Source organism: Onychostoma macrolepis, chromosome 03 (assembly GCF_012432095.1).
Source record: "Onychostoma macrolepis isolate SWU-2019 chromosome 03, ASM1243209v1, whole genome shotgun sequence".
NCBI classification, from domain to species: Eukaryota; Metazoa; Chordata; class Actinopteri; order Cypriniformes; family Cyprinidae; genus Onychostoma; species Onychostoma macrolepis.
Genome location: NC_081157.1, coordinates 27,252,783 through 27,272,360, shown reverse-complemented (window position 1 = coordinate 27,272,360; position 19,578 = coordinate 27,252,783). Strand labels below are relative to the sequence as shown.

General features: G+C 38.9%; 1 protein-coding gene across 4 annotated transcripts in view; it reads left to right on the top strand.

Annotated features, from left to right (window-relative positions):
• Nucleotides 1-19,578, top strand: part of pde4a (phosphodiesterase 4A, cAMP-specific) — a 60,714-nt gene that overhangs the window by 10,632 nt on the left and 30,504 nt on the right. Inside the window, exon 2 of one of the 4 annotated variants that reach the window (XM_058769822.1) lies at nucleotides 3,912-5,723. The exons of 2 other annotated variants lie outside the window; for them this stretch is intronic. The gene's annotated coding sequence lies outside the window, so the exon portion shown is untranslated. Of the gene's footprint in view, nucleotides 1-1,051; nucleotides 5,724-19,578 lie in introns of those variants that run through there. One more of the 4 variants, XM_058769821.1, reaches the window with a different exon arrangement.

Below are 19,578 nucleotides of genomic sequence, written 5' to 3'. Positions count from 1 at the left end.
GCCCTTGCTGATGGAAGGAGGTTTTCACTCAAAATCTCACGATACATGGCCCCATTCATTCTTTCGTTTACACAGATCAGTCGTCCTGGTCCTTTTGCAGAAAAACAGCCCCAAAGCATGATGTTTCCACCCCCATGCTTCACAGTAGGTATGGTGTTCTTTGGATGCAACTCAGCATTCTTTCTCCTCCAAACACGACAAGTTGAGTTTTTACCAGAAAGTTCTATTTTGGTTTCATCTGACCATATGATCATCCAAATGCTCTCTAGCAAACTTCAGACGGGCCCGGACAAGTACTGGCTTAAGCAGGGGGACACGTCTGGCACTGCAGGATTTGAGTCCCTGGCGGCGCAGTGTGTTACTGATGGTAGCCTTTGTTACTTTGGTCCCAGCTCTCTGCAGGTCATTCACTAGGTCCCCCCGTGTGTTTCTGCGATTTTTGCTCACAGTTCTTGTGATTATTTTGACCCCACGGGGTGAGATCTTGCGTGGAGCCCCAGATCGAGGGAGATTATCAGTGGTCTTGTATGTCTTCCATTTTCTAATAATTGCTCCCACAGTTGATTTCTTCACACCAAGCTGCTTACCTATTGCAGATTCAGTCTTCCCAGCCTGGTGCAGGTCTACAATTTTGTTTCTGGTGTCCTTTGACAGCTCTTTGGTCTTGGCCATGGTGGAGTTTGGAGTTGGACTGTTTGAGGTTGTGGACAGGTGTCTTTTATACTGATAACAAGTTCAAACAGATGCCATTAATACAGGTAACGAGTGGAGGACAGAGGAGCCTCTTAAAGAAGAAGTTACAGGTCTGTGAGAGCCAGAAATCTTGCTTGTTTGTAGGTGACCAAATACTTATTTTACCGAGGAATTTACCAATTAATTCTTAAAAAAATCCTACAATGTGATTTTCTGGATTTTTTTTTTCTCATTTTGTCTCTCATAGTTGAGGTATACCTATGATGAAAATTACAGGCCTCTCTCATCTTTTTAAGTGGGAGAACTTGCACAATTGGTGGCTGACTAAATACTTTTTTACCCCACTGTATATATGCAACTTATATTGAGAATTATATACACACATTAGATGTAAATCAAAAGATCATTGACAAGAAGTTAATGATACATATGTAATTAGTGCAAAAAAATCAGATGCCCATTTTCCACAAGTTGGTATGATTCTTTAGGGTCTTCATGAAATATCTGCAACATACTTTGATTAAAATTCCTCAATGGTCATGTAAAACAACTCCCTTTTTACCTTGTCAAAAACAATTTGTTCACAGCAACCTGTTTCGATGCATGGCTCTTTAAATGATAATGAGCTATTGCTCACCCCACCTCTCTATTTTTTTGTGTATTTGGTGGCACGTTACCATCAAAAACAAAACTAATCCACTGCGTTCTCAGGGACTCTTGGGAGAAAATGAAGACTTGTATTCACATTTACGTCCAAAAATGTCTACAAAACACGAGACATTATTGTCGCTAGAGCTGCTCGAGCACAGAGAAAATGGCGGACAGCATACAACTGGCTAAGGACGTAAATATGCTAATATGGTACAGTCTGTCAGCAGTCGTGGGTGGGGCCTGAGCAGTATGATGTCATACTGTTCACAAAATCAAAACAGCTTGATTATTGAGACTGTTTAGGCTTTGGGGGGATTTTTAAAAAAAGGAGTAAATGGATTTTTATCATGGTTGTGTCCACACACTGCTAAGACATTTATATGCAAACACCATGTAACTGTGAATTTTGCATCTAATGTCCCCTTTAAATTAGTAACATTTGAGTTAAAATCCAAATAGTCAAAATAATAATGCAGTGTAAGTCTGATTGGATGAGCCATATTTGAACGCATTGTATGATAGCCGATATACAGTATGCACTGCAGTGATACATCAGAATCTCTAAGAACTTTCTTTGCCGATGTAACCTTAGTGGAGTGGCACATTGATCCTAAACTCATATTATAATCAATGAAAGATATTTTTAAAATCTCACTGGAGGTATACCATGGTATACCAGAATCCCTACCAATTGAAACCATTTCATAAAAAGTACATTCATATCAACCAGCACTAAAACAGTGATGAACTGCAAAGCTTGGCAAAAGCTAAACTGCTATCTCTGATGGAGACAGTTATGCTATTTTGGGAATTTTTGCTCTGTGTTAAATACTATTTCTTTTTATTTATCATTTTCTGTGCTGAAATGTTTTTCTAGCTTGCTTAGAAACATAATCCGATGGGCTTCAGAAAGTTCACAGCAGGTTAGAGCTGGAGATTAAAACATTTTAACCAATTTAATTGTCATTTAAATAAACATAAAATGATTCTAGAATTATTTGAATGTGAAGTACATTGTGCAGATACTACATTGTACACAGTGCAAGTACATTGTGTTATTTTATATGAATATTTGCCTCTTCAATGCCAGGTAAAATAGTCCAGTTTAGCCATAATGTAATTGGCTCATAAATGCTCCCCTCCACCCCCCGCTCTTACTTTCATATGCTAATAGGAACAAAAAGCCATTGCATAATATTTCTCTGACAGTGTATTTCTTGATGCAAGGAGACATTTTAAATTCCCAAGCTGCCTTTGGTCGTCTGCAAAGGGGTCAATTCTCACAGTCCTCTGTGCGTCTGCTGTTTAGCAGGATCGTGTTGCATCTGCGTGGAGGTGTGAGGAGTCCTGAATTCTGTGCATTATCAGACAGAGAACCTGAATCAACCCGCTCCACAGCGGCAGCCTTCATTCCCATTCTCACATTCTGATGATAAGCTGTGTAGTGACATCCGTCAAGGGATCTTGGACCCTCTCTGAGTATGTACGCGTGTCTGAATGCGTGTGCGTGAACACTGCGGACTCTCGTCTCAACGGGCGGCAGTTCTGAGAGAGACCGACACACTTGTGTCACCGAGTTGTCAGATCCTCACATATGCATTTACACACACTCTCATTCGCATGCGCACACACAATGACACCAGAGACATCACAAAGACCGTTGTCAGAGCAATAGATGGGTGAGATAATGTAGGTTGGGCAGCAGAAAGCACACCGGGGAGAGTCTAGTTCAAATTGAGGACAGCAAACAAATCAGAGCTGAGCCGAATGCATTACCACAGCTGGGGTTTGAGAGATATGAAGAGCGTCCCTCAGTTAATATGTATGCCATCCACCTGTTATGTTTGAGGCAGGGTTTCCTGTTGTCCTACCTGATGTACGGTGTAACCAGGGATTTGTAACCCCTAGATAGACTTGCTTCAACCCACCGGATAATTACAAGAAAGTGGCAATCCTGCTCTCTGGGGAAGGACAGATGGCTGCGGTATCAGCAGAATATGGCTCTGACTGTCACACTGAACCATGATCCAAAACAATATTGCATTCGCTTGTACAAACCTATAATGAATTAGCTCGCAAATACACGTCTCCATGCTAAACATTAGTCATTTAGACAACATTATCACTTGGTCCAACGAATCGGCTCGCAGATAAATATAATTACTGCATCCTCAGTGAATTTATTATGTGGTATTTTTATGTTCGCTGGCTTGGTGTGTCGTGATTTTGAGGTTGCACACGGTATAGCCAACAAAATGAATATCTTTTGAGAGAAAGAAAGAGCGGGAGGATGCGTCGGCCTGCTCGGTTGGAGTCGACTGTGGTCTGGTCATGTGTGAACTGGACTGGAAACTGCTGTTTCTGAGTCACCCGCATTACATAACCTGCAGACAACTAACATTTTGTTCAAAAAATATAGATTCGGGGTGGTACCAGGGATCCTGCAAGTGGTACTTGCTGTGATGCTTAAAATGTCTGTTTCAGTCAAAACACATTCCTGCTGTGTAACATCAGTGCTGAGCTGTATTTAATATACTGTAATTGTTTTTTTTTTACCGAAACCGCAGCGGATAATTCATGACAAACTTAGAACAGGCTCTTGCATTATTGATGCCAGGGCACTGCAGGAATCGACAAAGGTCTGACTGATCTGGTCATTACATCACAGTGCTGAGTTACAGTAATGGACACAGCTTCAGTCCCCCGGGAGCATCTCTTGACCTCTGTGAAGCTGATTCGGGAGATGCAGCTCGTCTGATCTGGAAGCCCAGCCTGTAAGCAGAACAGTCATGGGATAAAACTCCTGCCTCTCGTGGCATTTAAAGGCCTAATATTCCCTGTGTACCCCAGGACTGCCTTTCATGCTGGGACTGAATCTATTATCCTCAGATTCGAGATATATAGGGCTTTTCATACCTGAAATAGTTAACTCTGGGTCATTGTAAACCCCAGGTAAACATAATACTGAGTTATCCTTTTTTACATGTCACACTTGCAAGGTTAACCATTAATCCTGGGTACCCTGTTGAAGAAACCAGCATATGCCGGATAGGTATGTTTTGAAGCATGACAGCTGGTTTAAGCTGGTCCTTAGTTGGTCATGAGCTGGTTTAAGCTGGTCCTGAGCTGGTCCTGAGAAGGAGCCTAGTTGCTTAGCAGGGGTGATTGTAAGATTTTCATTTTAGGGGGGCTCAGCCCCCATGAGGGTATAATTAAAAGAAATACAAATAAATAATTAAATAAATTAAAATATTTGACTAATAGGGTAGGGTGGTATACTAAATTTATTGCAGTATTCCACTGTATTGCATAGATGGGTATAACATTTGTGCCAAATAAGCCAAATACAAGTCCTCCTGATTACACACACACCTGTTTACTGTACAAACAAAATTTTACTGTTTGTATTTCTAGTACAAACCTCTTTCTTTAGCTCAAGTATACAAACCTCTTTGCCACATGCACTTTAATATGTTTTATTTTGAAAGTTACATTTTCAAATGAATATAGCAACATAATTTTTAAAGTATGCTTTCATATGTGATAAGGTATTCATTTTCACTGGAGGAAACATCTGTGGTGTGATGTGGGGTGGACGCAGCAAAAACTTTACAGTAGATGGGAAACTGATTGCTCCCCCATGACACTTTGTAAACTGTATTTATGACAAAGAAAAGTTAAAGCATAGAGGGGATAGAGCCTTTGCGGTTGCTGGCCCTAGGCTGTGGAACAGCCTTCAAGCAATATCAGATCGGCACAGTCTTTAACTGTTTTCAGATCATCTCTTAAAACCTATTTATTTTCTTTGGCTTTTAATTCACTGTGAGTTTATGGTATGAATCTGTGGGTTGTCCTGTGTTTTTATGTCTTTATCTGTTCAGCACTTTGGTCAGCCGTGCTTGCTGTTTTTTAATGTGCTATATAAATAAAGCAAACTTGAAACAAAGAACTGCACAGATGCAGATATTATAACAATATATCAATAAACACACCTTAAAGCCCCCCTAAAACTGCCCTAGTGATGCCCATGTTGCTTAGGACCAGCACATGACCAGCTTAAACCAGCTCAAAATGCTTCAAACCATACTCTCTAAAAATGCTGGGTTATTTTTTAACCCAAATGCTGGGTTCAGCATGTTAGGTCATTTTATTGGGTTATTTGTAATATTTTTGAACCAGGTGCTGGGTAGTTTTTCTGTAACTAAGTTGCTGGGTCATTTTTAACGCTGGGTTATTTTTTTCTACCCAACCACTGTGTTGAGCCTGTCTCTGACGAAACAACCCAGCAGCTGCTGATCGCGGGCTTTTTGATTCCACAGAAGACAACAGTTCTTAGCGCCGCCGCTGCTGATTTGATGCACTTCTTCAGTGAAGTAAAGGTTTGTATACATTTCATTTCATTTATAAAGTCTTTACTGTGCTGTACATTTTATTATTTTACACAATGCAACATAAGGACGAGATGTTAGCTGCGTCAGCAGTGGTCATTTCGTGCTGGAAATACCTTTTGCCTTGCATAACATAAATGAATCTTATTCGTTATAGTATTGAGTTTAATTTAATTTGATGTTAAAATTCGTTCTCTAATCTCAGTACTGTTTGTTTTTGGGTAGGTTTTGGAGTCAGTCACGGTATCTTTCAGCTATGAGTAAAACGCGAGGCCGCTGTCTAAAGTTCACAGTACCCCTGCGAACAGCAGCCCTTCACTGGCTCAGATTTCAGCGACACACTGGCACAAGAATTAGCACTATTTTGGTAAAAAGTAATTACCGTGAACAGTTAAATACGCTTAAATTAAAATGCTACTTTTAAAGGGGTCATCGGATGCGACGTACTTTTACAAGTTGTTTGAACTGAAATGTGTGTTGGCAGGGTGTGTACACAACCACCCTATAATGATAAAGATCCACCCAGTGTTTTTTCTCGTTTAATCATTTCCCCTTTCTCAAATCGAGCCGATCTCGGATGCCTCTCAGTGTGAGTCACACTGACAGGCCCCTCCCACGATTGTTGATTGACACTAGCGTTTTACCTTAGACCCGCCCTGAGTGAGCTGTCATCAGTGCGCCATTGTTTCGATGCCGGAGCAGATGTAGACAAGAATGTTTGAATAGGCCTTAAATTAAGGAAAGACGAGGTGTATTCAGCCTGCTGAGGGGGATGTGATCAAAGCCTGGAGTGGAGCGAAAGCATGTTCCTCTCTCCACTCTAAAGCCCGGTACACACCAAGCTGACGGTCGGCCGTCAGGCAGTTTTTGTTCGTCGGCCGACTAAGTTTTCTCAGTGTATTCCGCACCGTCGGCTGAAGTTGGTCCTCGTCTGCTTTTTTTCAGCCGTTGAATCGGCGTCGGAGCTCGTCGGTCAGTTGGGCCATCTGATCATTCCGATTGGCTGTTCAGCTGGTGAAGCAGTGCACGAGAAAAGCACAGAACGGACGTGCTACTTGGCCGTCTAGTGTCGAGCATCAGCTTGGTGTGTCAGGACAACTTTGGACCCAGACGCTGCCGACGTGAACCGACCCCGCAGTCTGCTTTCGTCGCCACTAGTTCGTCGGCGTCGACTTGAGCGTTCTGTAATCACGCCGCTCTGGATCCACTCCGGGTTTTCTATTCCCGCTCACGGAAAAACTGCTCTGTGTTCACTCCATTTTAAAAGTTATCAGGGATTAACGACAGATTTCTGTAAATTGGAAAAAATGAGGGGAAAAGAAACATGTAGCGTATTGTTGTTGTTGTTCTGCCGGCACACCAAAAATCATCCCCGCCACGGCTGCAGCTTCTCACTGACAACATAGTAACGCCGGTCTCATCATTCGCAGTCTGGTAATTAGCAGAGAGCACAGAGCGGAACTTGAATTTCGGCTCGGGATTGTGACTATTAATAATAATTCTACTCATTCCCACAGGTTCCGACGGAATGTATCACATTTTCACATGCTTTTGAGTCTTGAGAACTCACTCGCGCACTCTCATTTTCTGTGCGCCCACAGATCGCGATAAGGAGAGTGACAGCTTTTAATAATTATTAAGGGAGTTTGCAAATGTGATATTGATTTAATACAACAGATCAATAAACTGCTCTATATTATCAACGAAAATAGTTCCAAATAAAGTAACAGCTGAGCCGCTGTGCAACTCTAAAAGCAAACACAGCGGTGTTTCATTCATGAATGAAAGTGTGTTTTTTTTAACAAATCTAGTGAGTCAGTGATTCATGATTACCCATTCATAAAGACAGTCACTTGCTTCATCCCTGAATGAATCAGCTGTTCGAACGAATCAATTGAATGAATGATTCAGTGATAAAATCAGTGACTTGCTGCCACCTGCTGGCGGTTTCAGTTGAGGGGCTACTGTATAATTTCAGTTATTTAAATTATTGAATATTTCTGTATTCAAAATTTTATATTTAAAACATAAATCTCCACATGAATCTATGAATTTAATTGCACTCATGTCACCTCTGAGCCTCATTAAACGTCTGAAAATGTACCTACATGCAGAGGCGTCATGCCCATTCAAAAGTGGCCCCTCAGATTTTTGAGCCAAGTGGATTTTGAATGCAGCTTCCAAAAGACAAAAAAATAGCCGAATAATATTTTCTATATTTAATACAATCACGCTGGCGTAATTAGATCGTTCAGTGCGTCATATCATCAGCTGCTAAATTCAAATCTGTGTTCCCTGGCTGGCGCTGAGCAAGATACAGACGCGTTTTTACAGCGCTGCGCATTATAACTAATCACACACTATGCTGTTGAGCTTAAGAATGCAATGGCCAATCAGAGACGTTCAGATGAGTCATCGCTAAAATGCCGGTGTGTTTTCTTCACTCGCTCACTGTCTGAATACCTCTTTCTGGTGAATTCTCTCATCAGAAACAACAAAGTGCAAATGTGTGCACGAATCTGTAAGTAAGATATTCATTTCTTTGTGTAAACAGCTTCAGTGATTTTAATGGGAGTTTTTGAGAGTGCTTGAACTCTAGACTGTCAGTAAAATGTTCTTTGATCATTTAAATGTTCTTTGCTCTCATTCTGTACAATGAAAGTGTTATGATTAGTAGGCTAACTTACAATGTTTTTATTTACATTAACTTTCGATGTTAAATTCAAATTAAATATAAAGTCAGTCGTATTAAAAAATATTATGGCATGACACCCATATCTGTTAATTAAGTAAACATGCAGGTTTTTATGCATAGTTAATAGATTACATTATTAGGTTACTTTGACCATCGCCCACTAGATCAACTAACATAATCTATAAAGATGAGAATCAAGATAATTTCATGATAGAGTTAATGCGTTTGGGAATGTTTCAAATAAAAAGGAAAAAATAAATAAAACATAAGTGCTGTTGTGTTGTATCACATGATGACCCCCACCCAACTCGTGCCCCCTCAAAAATAATGAGTGCATGACGCCCCTGCCTACAAGCCACTTTTGTGTTCTTCTGTGCCACCTCTGTAGTACAAATTATTTTTTTATTAATACTAATTTCATATGATTGGTAACTTATTTGTCTTATTCTACTTCTTATTATATTGTTTTAAATAGAATTTTTAAAAAGCTTATAAACATAAATTTTTGAATTTGACAGGATTGAATTATGAATTATGTCATTGCAAAGGTAAAAAGAAAATACCCCTGTAAGTCATTTTAAGGAGTCAAATGTCACCTCGTATTAGCAAGACTAATTTTTGAAATTAGGAGGACAAGAGCTCCTAAAAAGAAAAGTAAGCATAGAGCCATGTTTAACATATTAGATATGTGCATGAGGTCTTAAAGAGACAGCAGCCTAAATAAACCCGCTGCTGTCTTTCATTATACAGTGAAGACTATCCAGTGTTATTTTACAGTTCAATAGATTAGAGTTAGACCTAACTGAAAAAATGTAAGTACTGATAATTTAATTTGTATCTTGTTATTGTTTTTGTTTGTGCTATTGATTGTCATTAATTTATTTGTTCTTATTTTATTATTTACTATTTACTTGTCTTTTTTTAGTTAAAATAAATTCAATTCTGAGTGCACATGATTCTTGGGTGGGGAGGGGGCGTGGTCCATGGGAAATATTCCTGCCACCACAGCTGGAATAAATCCTAGAGGAAACACTGCATACATTTAATTAAATTAGAAAAATGCATTTACAAAGGTAAAAAGAAAATGCCCCTGTAAATCACTTTGAGTCAAATGGCACCTCGTATTAAGAAGGCAAATTTTTGATCAGAATTTTTTATTATTGATTAGAAGGTGCTCCTAAAATTTTTAAATTAGGAGGACAAGCGCTCCTAATTACAAGAAGAAAAACACGGCTCTTAAACTGGGTGTGTGATAGGTATGGCTGTGGAATGGGGTTTGGCCGAGGAAAAATTTTCAGTCAAAATATATATTTTTTTATTTAACCCCTGCAGTCGACATTTACTCCCGACATTTTAGCCGCTGGATTACATTTGTTTCTGAAGGGAATGTGCCCCTGATACCTAAATGCATCTATCTTCACACGATTCATTTGTGATCCAGCTTCACCTCCAGAAGAAGTGAGTGTAAGGTTTTTTTAATTAATCTTTGCAAATCACCTTTCCTAATAATGTGATAGTTAGCAAGTTTCACAATGAATGTGGCTAAAGTTTACCGTCTCTCAGAGAACGGCTCGGAAGAGAGGGCAGGGTGAGTAGAGCTCATTTGCATTTAAAGCGCCATGCAATAAAATGGCTTGCTGTAGACAAAGCTGTTTTTGACAGGGTAAAAACGGTGTTGTTTTACACTACCATTGAGAAATTTTAACCAAACTATGTTACAGACTTTTCATTAAGACCCTAAAGAATCATATCAACTTGTGGAAAATGGGCATCCGGTGACCCCTTTAAATGTTACATTTTTTATTTTTAAAATGCTTGATAAACGAGTTGTAATATATTGTAAACTATGCTGTATTCACCCAAATAAATTCAATTTGTCTTGTATTTTGTCCATGCCCATTTTGTTCTTGTTTAATAATAAATGTTCATCCTTTGATTATTGCTGTTGCCTCTAGTAATTCTGTGTGTGATTTTTAATTTCCAGCCCATTTTAAGCCAGCAGTACAATAGTTGACTTAAATAAAACAACCCAGCATGTTGGGTAAAAACACTTAACCCAACCAGCTGGGTCAAAATAACCCAGCATGCGTTCTGTCCAAAATTTCCCAGCTGGGTTGCCAAATAACCCAATTTGGGTTGTTTTAAAACCAGCATTTTTTAGAGTGTCCCTAACTAACATGTGCTGTTTTTTTTCATATGCATATATGCGGTGTCAGTGTCTTTGGTTGGACAAACACAGCATGCAACCTGTTTATTTAACGGCTCTAGCATTGTGCATCCTCAATATATTGCCAACTGTACTAGGCTATAAGTGCAGTCACATTAGTGAAAATTGAATGAAAGTTTGCAAGCAAAAAATGTCCATTGTCAATAGTGTAGAGGTGTATAAAGCACAACTGACACCAAGCAGCTTTCTGTGGTGTTGGATTCACGTGACTACACAAGCGAAATCTGCTTGACAAACTGTCCCACCCCAATTGCACAGATTGCTTTTGGAATGACTGGATTTCGTTGATGAAAGCAAATTTTTCCTAAAAGTACTTTTCTAATTACAAATTGCTGTTTCAGACTCTAATTGACATATTTTATGTTACCATTTGACATTTTTCTCCTCAAACATTGAAACAACTGCTATACATTGCACAGTGTTTCTGTGACAGCCCAGAGCATGTGAAAATGAGGCACTCGATTGGTTGTTTGTCGACAGGACAAATCCCCAACAGTAAACTGCTGCCTTGTTCTGTTTATGACATACTGACACAAAGTTCAAATTAGTTCACTCTGCACAAGTTTGGCATTGCAATGCAGGGTTAATACAGCAAAAGCAGTGCCAACTCTGCTCCAGAGCAGGGTTTCATCACCCCCCCGGGTAAAAAGCGGCGCTAGCCCCGCTTATATAAATTACAAGTGTGAAATGTTCCTTTACCCCATTACATCATTTAAAATTAGGAACGTAATGGAAATGTGGGGTTTAGAATGACGATGAACCAAGTGCAGTGTGAAAGGCTCTTGTGTGCTGGTTTTGGACGGGCCCGTGGGTTAGAGATTTCGCTGCGCTCTGCTGCACTGTGATTGGCAGCAGGGGTCTGGACATCTGCAAAAGAGCAGGAATTGAAATTTCCTGTGATGCTGGGAACGGGCCGAGAGCCAGTGATAACTCCAACAAGGGTAATTCATTAGCATCAACACTAAGCACAGCGAGACCTTGTTTCTCCCTCTTAAATTCAGATTATCGCAGTCTGCTCTTTCACTTGCCCTACTTTTCCGGCTTCTCCTGTCCCCTCTGTACTTGTTTACGTGTTTGCCCCTGTGTGTGCGTGAACTGATCATTTAGTCAGGCCTTATACGGCTGCTGAAGGCTATCGGACACTTTTTTCAGCGGTATATTTGTGTATCCCATGTTATGCTTATACGGAACACCAAACGAAGGATAAACACCGTAATTGAATGGAATGCAGTGGAATGTGATGTTGACACACACATCGCGGCGCTCACCCCACCCCCTCTCCTTCTGCTCCTGAGATGCTTATCGCCCATGACAGATTAGGGCACTTGTCGTCGTCTATGTTTAAATCCTGTCGTCGTGATGGGAGTCGACGCAGGAGTCTAGGCGTTCTGTGGAGAGAGACAGGTGGACTGAGGACAGGAAAGGGACAGGAAGAGTGCACAGAGGGAAAGAAAGATGGGGTGAGAGTAGGAGAGTGAAACAGGGGGCAGAGGGAGTGAAAGGGTCGGGCAGATGAAAGGAAGCCGTGGTGCTAGTGATGCCTGCTGTCATAACAGATTCATGGCGGTCTTCCATTTGGCCAAATCAAATTCGAGGCTGACCCCAGCTGTGATTGGCTCATGTTGTATCACTCATGAGGCCACAGCAGCATGACCTCGTGGATCCAGCCCGTCTCTTTGTGAGTGCTATAAATAGGATAGGAGGCCTTAAGCTTCTATTATAATGAGATTTACTCCAAACAGCCTCAATGTCCAGTGTGAACTGAGCATCACATCTGTATCTTGCTTTGGAAAAGAGCAGCAAAGAATGAAAACTAGAGTTTTCACGGCTGTTTTTGAGTTCAGTTCATCCGGTTAACTATTCCAAGTCTTTTGAACGACCTTAAGTTCCATGACTTAAAACTTGCTACCATCGTCACAATTACCTGTTTAGATTAAGTAAAGTTGTATCAAATGAGTTCTATGCAAATAATTCCAATTATTCATTATTCACATGATTTTAAATTATTTCATGTTATCTATCAAACTAATCCATCACAAGACAATAAGTTACTAAATGTGACAACAACAACGTGTAAAGAAAATTGGTAGAGTCAGATAAAACAATTGTATTTTGCATCAGTCCAACCCCAATGCATGCTGGGAAAAGGGTGAATGGGACAAAACATTTTTCATTGTAGGCCTATTTGGGGATAAAATGAGGATAATGCAACTCACCAGGTATATCATATATTATTACATTATTGTGAACAATTCATTCATGCATGTTTCATGTATGTATGTATTTATTTATTTAGTTAGTTATGCGCTAGTCATGTTTATGATGAAATGTAGGGATGGGCGATATGGCCTTAAAAATATATCACGATATTTCTGGTATTTATTGTGATAACGATATCAATGGCGATGATTCAGGGAATCCTGTTCCTTTAGAGAAAATTATTATCTTTCCTATTTTTACCCAAAACAGGGTATTGTGAGCATTACTGAGTACACACATAATGTATTGACTGTTTAATTCATACTGGAAGTCAGAGGGCGCCCTTGCGCAGAAACTCCATATATGCATAGCAGAAGTAATACTACTGACAGTGCTCCAGGAAATCCCTAATATGGACAAAGGTATCCAGTTATCGCTGAATAAAACACACAAAGGAGATAGAGAAATATTAACTGATGAAATGCGCAAACTTTTCATATTTCACATACTTTTGAAAACCCAGTGTTTAGTTGATCCTGATAAGCGCTCATTTCCCATCTTTGTTTTCAGGTGGAATGTTAAAGAACGCAACACACGTCTCCTGGAAATCCTTTATAATTCATCCAATCTGACAACAACTTTGAAACTCCTGAAGTGTTTCCAATTTTGTGTGCGATATGCATCAGACGTTCAGCTAACAGTCCGTGGGCGTGATATATGAGGCTAAAACTAAGTCTGCTTAAACTCTGCCCCTTTATTCTAATTAACTGCGAACTCTCATTCAGATCTGCCTCCATCCAATCAACAACCGATGAATAGAGCCAACATTTTAGATAATCTGTTTCTTTCAGATGAAGGTCACAAAAAGTTAGTAAGTTGCTGAAATTTCAGAATTGTAAGTAAACAAAAAAAAAAATACAATGATTTTTGTATTCACCTTATTTTTCACGTTAGAACGGCTGCGGCCATTTGTAAATTTTATGTGTCTGGCTTCTGGTGTCAAAACAGCTCGTTATGCTGCTTGAAACTGCAAACTGGTATTTTTTACCATATATTTTAATGTATTATCTTCTCGTTATTTCCCCATTACGGCTAATGAATCAGAATTCTCACACAATCACAGAAAACTGCTTACTCCCGCGTTGAAATATATGGTGGATATTTTTGGTTATTATTTCAGTACGATTTACTCAAGTAAATAAGTAAATTAAGAATTTGACTTAAGAATATTTTTGTACAGAGCAGGCAAGCCACGTGCACATCACACGCCTTCATGCCCCCCATATTGTTTTTGTAGTGTCAATGTTTATGGATTTGATAAGTCGTTTTACTGTTCCCACAATCTGAACACACCTGTGCTCAGGTTGTGCCGTTTTTCTCTTGTGATCTGTCCTTTATGTGCTTAATACCACAGTACCATAAAAAAAATTCAGCAACCTATGTTTTACTCTAATGGCTGCAATCAGCTTGTCAGGCTGGATTTTATGTCAGATGTGTTTTTTTGTAGTTAAATGGCTCTCTTTAAGTTAAAAGGTCTAACCAAAATTAGCCAGTTCTCATGACGAGCAAGGCGAATTCTGGCGCTGTGAGCACGTGTTAGCGTATGTGTTTGTGAGTATGTGCCTGTATGTGCGAGTGTCACTGACTATTTGCATGTGTCTGGGGACAGAGTGGGAGACGACCAGTCTGTTTGGCCATAATGCTGGTCGGCAGCCCATACATGCTCTCTGCCATACGCTGTAAGAGCCTCCAAGAGCAGACGCTCTTAAAGCACGGCTGCGGCTCACCAGGGGCGCTTGCTGTTGGTGCTCTACTGTTTTTTTAACCCTTCAGCTGCTAGGGGTGGACAGTATGACTAAAATCTTCTAACATGATTTGAAATTAATTATATAATCAGTCCATTTAATCAGTATATTAGTAGTGCACGATATTATCGGAATCGGCCGATAAAGACTTAAAATGTAAACATCGATTTTAATGTTTAGAAGATATAGCTTACATGAATAAAAATCACAAACATGGCACTTGTGAATTAAATTATTTACTATATATACAGTAGATTCATTCATTACTGTAGTATGTAACATTTTTTCAAATGGATTATGAAAACTGAAATACTAGGAGCGCTAAAGATTTTTAGAATTCTTACAGCTCTTTTGCTTTAGACCATCTATTAATGTTAAATCCACAAATAAAATGTTAAAGTTTCAACTGCATCTGTCTGGGAAAAAAACAGCAGACATTGATTTTATTATAGTTGTTTTCAAAGCTTTTAATGTACTCTCATAAAAAAATTACTTTAATAATATTTATTTGTTCTAACAAATAATTTTTTGCTTAAAACTACCCAAAGTTTAAATAATTATTTGTTTCTGCACAGGAGAGACTTGGTGTTGTTTCAAAACAAAAGGAAATATATTATCGTTATTGGCATTGGCAATTGGCCAAAACGACTTGAAAAATATCCGCATATTGGCAAAAATGTTATATCATGCATCTTTACAATATATATATATATATATACAGTATATACACACACACACACACACACACATGTGGTCAGAATTGTTGGTACCCTTGGTAAATAGGATCAAAGGAGGCTCTGAAAATAAACCTGCATTATTAATCCTTTTGGTCTTTTATTTAAAAAATCACAAGAATCTAACCTTTCATTGAACTAAAACAATTGAAAATGGGGGAAAATCTCATTATGAAATAAATGTTTTTCTCAAACACGTTGTACACAATTGGCACCCCTAGAAATTCTTATGAGTAAAATATCTCTGAAGTATATTCCCATTCATATTCACAATTTTGAGCACTCCAGGGTGATTATGAACATGAAATTATCCAGCCATGACTACCTGTTTCACAGGAATTTAAATAGGAGGGAAAACAAAGGCTAAATTCCCTTAATCATCCATCACAATGAGAAAAAACAAAGAATATATTTCTGATAATTGAGATAAGATAATTGAGCTTCACAAATTAGTGAAGTGGCTTTAAGAAAAGAGCTAGAGCAGTGAAAATTCCCATTTCCACCATCAGGGCAATAATTAAGAATTTCCAATCAACATAAAATGTTACGAATCTGCCTGGAAGAGGACGTGTGTCTATATTGTCCTAATGCACGGTGAGAAGGAGAGTTTGAGTGGCTAAAGACTCTCCAAGGACCACAGCTGGAGAATTGCAGAAAATAGTTGAGTCTCGGGGTCAGAAAACCTTAAAAAAAAAAAGTCAAACAGCACCTACATCACCACATGTTGTTTGGGAGGGTTGCAAGAAAAAATTAGCTCATCCAAAAACAAACTCCAGCATATTCAGTTATCAGACACGACTGGAACTTCAAATGGGACTGGCTTCTATGGTCAGATGAAACTAAAAAATTAGCTTTGGCATCATGGATTCTATCAAATACAGACATATAAAAAATCAATAAGTGACTGACTCTGTTAGAAATCTTATAATGGGCCATGTTTGGATCTTCCAACCATACAATAATCCAAACACAAACATCAAAAACAACACAAAAATGGGTCACTGAGCACAAAACCAAGTTTCTTCTATGGCCATTCCAGTCCTCTGACCTGAACCCTATAGAAAATGAGTGGGTGAACTGAAGAGAAGAAGCACCAACATGGAGCTGGGAATCTAAAGGGTCTGGAGTGATTCTGGATGAAGGAATGGTCTCTGATCTCTTGTCAGGTGTTCTCTAACCTCATCAGGCATTATAGGAGAACATTTAGAGCTGTTAAACTGGCAAATGGAGGTTTCAAAAGTATTGAATAAAAGGGTGCCGTTAATTGTGGCCAATGTGTGTAAGAGAAAAACATTTATTTCATAATGATATTTTCCCCCATTTTAAATTATTTTTCTCCAATGAAAGGTTAGATTTTTGTGAATTTATTTTAATAAAAGATCAAAAGGATTAACAATGCAGATTCATTTTCACAGCCTTCTTTAATCACATTTACCAAGGGTACCAACAATTCTGACCACGTGTGTATATATATATATTAGTGGTGTCAAAATTAGCGCGTTAAGGTAGGCGATTAATTTTTTTCAGTTTAACGCGTTAAAAATATTTAACGCAATTAACGCAGGGGCGGGGCTACGGTTGGCCACCCCACTCAAAACTGCTGCTTCTGTCACTTTTTCTCTTGACAAGAAGTGCTTTTGTTCAGTCGCAGAACGTCTTTACGACCACATCAAACGGGAGACGTTACAGACGCGCGCTCCACTTCACTTCAGCGCCAGGCGCGAGTCAAACGAGAGCGGAAACGGTACTGGGCTCGCGCTCTTCCATTGCACGCACAAAGGCGCTGGCCATAGCCTGTATTCCTTCATATCAAAGCGGGAAATAAACTACGTGCATGCAATGTCGCGGTCAGTTAAGTCATGAAGTTACCAAAAAGGCGATTAAAGCTGCCTTAAAACTGTGCATACATGTAATATATTTTATATGAGTCACATTTATGAACATGTCTCTAAAATGGTTTTCAAAAGTGTCCTGGAGCAGCCTAGCACTGTCTCCCTCATCTAACACACCCGATTGAACTCGTCAGCTCATTAATAGAGACTTTAAGACCTGAAGTGGGTCAGAAAAGGTGAAGAGAGTTGAGAGAACATATGATGTGTGTCAGATCCGCGCTATGTTCAGCAGCGACAGCTCTTGATGAAATAGCAGCCAAAACAACCTAATAACCAGCTGCTGTGATGTCTGTTTGTTACAGGACAAAAGAAAAAAAATAACTTTTATATAGCTTTAAGGATTCATCTGTATTTAATTTAGAATTTAGTGTTTGATAACTTCAATTTCAATTTCTGTATATTTCTGCTGAAGGACACAGGTAAATATGACATTTATTATAATGGGTTTATGTGAAGATTGTTTTAAGTTCACTTAAATTAGAAGTTATTTTTTTAAAGTCTAATAAATGTTAAAATTGATAGCTCTCAATTATACTGTAATGTTGAATGGCTATAGATCATAGTCTATATTTAGCTATAGTATATAGTCTACAGTCCTAAGAGCAGTTTTATAGAGAAATCAGTAGTATTGGTGTCAGTGATACTGTCCTTCAGTCATTAAAAAAAGATGCCATTAAACAAATATAAAAAAATATACTGTCTTTATGTTGTTTGTACATTCATTTGAAGATTGAATGTGAAATTATTGCAATATAAAAGTATATGTAAAAACGTTAATGTTAGGTGGGATTAATCGTGATTAATTTCAGAAAAACGTGCGATTAATTAGTTAATTTTTTTAATCGATTGACAGCACTAATATATATATATATATATATATATGTGTATCAAATATGTATATATTTTTTTCGGGATAATCATCAAAAATAAATCGGACTGTCCTATAAACGAATTACTTTTTTAAATTTCATCTGATTTAATTTTTTCTCTTTTTATTTGGAACTTGATGGATGCCATCCAAAAGATGATTATTCATAACAAATGAATGATAAATCTGGCATCAGTGCCCAAACAGCTTTACATTATGTAACATGAGTTAAAAACAAAATAAAGTAATATTACAAAAGCACAATGAGCCAAGTTCAAAGCCACTGCACATCAGCTGAATTTTATAATAATGCATCAAGTTATGTTGCTCAGTAACCAAAAACAATTATGCACAACGCAATGGAAGTTTGACAACACTCCTTAATAACAAGTTCTTCCTCATTCTGATTCGGTTAGGACACATTCTGCTCTGTTTTTTTTCACATCAATCCGTGTTTTTCATTGTTGTCACATGTAAATAGAAAAAAAAGTGTTTCTTCCATTGTACGTATAGCTTTTCTACTTGCCCTGTTTTCTGCCCTTTTTTAAGCTCTCCACCAATAACCGCTTCCTCCGCTGCATCCACTCAATCCACCTCCAATAACTACTCCCGGTGCGCAGTCAGTAACCACAATGCTTCCTATACGTCTCGCCTCCAATTACCATCATAAATATCAGTTGAAACATGATGTCTACGTGCATTAATGTATCGCCTGGCTGAGCAGTGATTGAAGTCCATTCATCAGAGGGTGGTCAGATGCGGAAAGATAGAGAGAGATTTACTTTCTGTGTACTGAGCAGTGACAGAATAGATTGTGAAAGATGGAGTGCTAAGAGACACACATGAGAAGAGGTAAAAGGAGCGGAAAAAGAATGATTTTGTTCATGAGCGAGTGGGAGAGATAGGACCAGATAAGACAAATGCAGCTGCAGAAACAAAGATGCTGTCTATGAATAGCCCGTTTTTAGCGCACAAGTCTAGATGCACAGCCTAAATGGATCCTTCAGCATTACCAGCCCTGGACCCAAGTGTCTAAAATAATCCAGCTGCTTTTCCAATTGAAGATAAAATGACAAACTCTCACATAAAGCTCTTTCTCAACGTGATGCAGGCCATTGCCTCAAAGTAGCCCGACGTCAAACACAATCAAATCACATGAACTATAAAAGTGCATGAAAACACTATAAATAAAAGCCAGTGGGATTCGATAAGAAAGCATAACATCTCTGAGCCAGAGTCTGAGCTGTTCTTTCTAGTAAAAGCAAGTCGGTGTCAACCACGGCTGATGCCCATTTGCTGATAGAGGTCAAGGCTGCAAACTTTCGGAGAAAATTGATTTCGGAGGGGCTTCACAGCTGGAGTGACATAACGTATTCACAGATAGACAGACGTCAGGCGGCGCCTCGGCATTGTGAAAAGAGCCTGA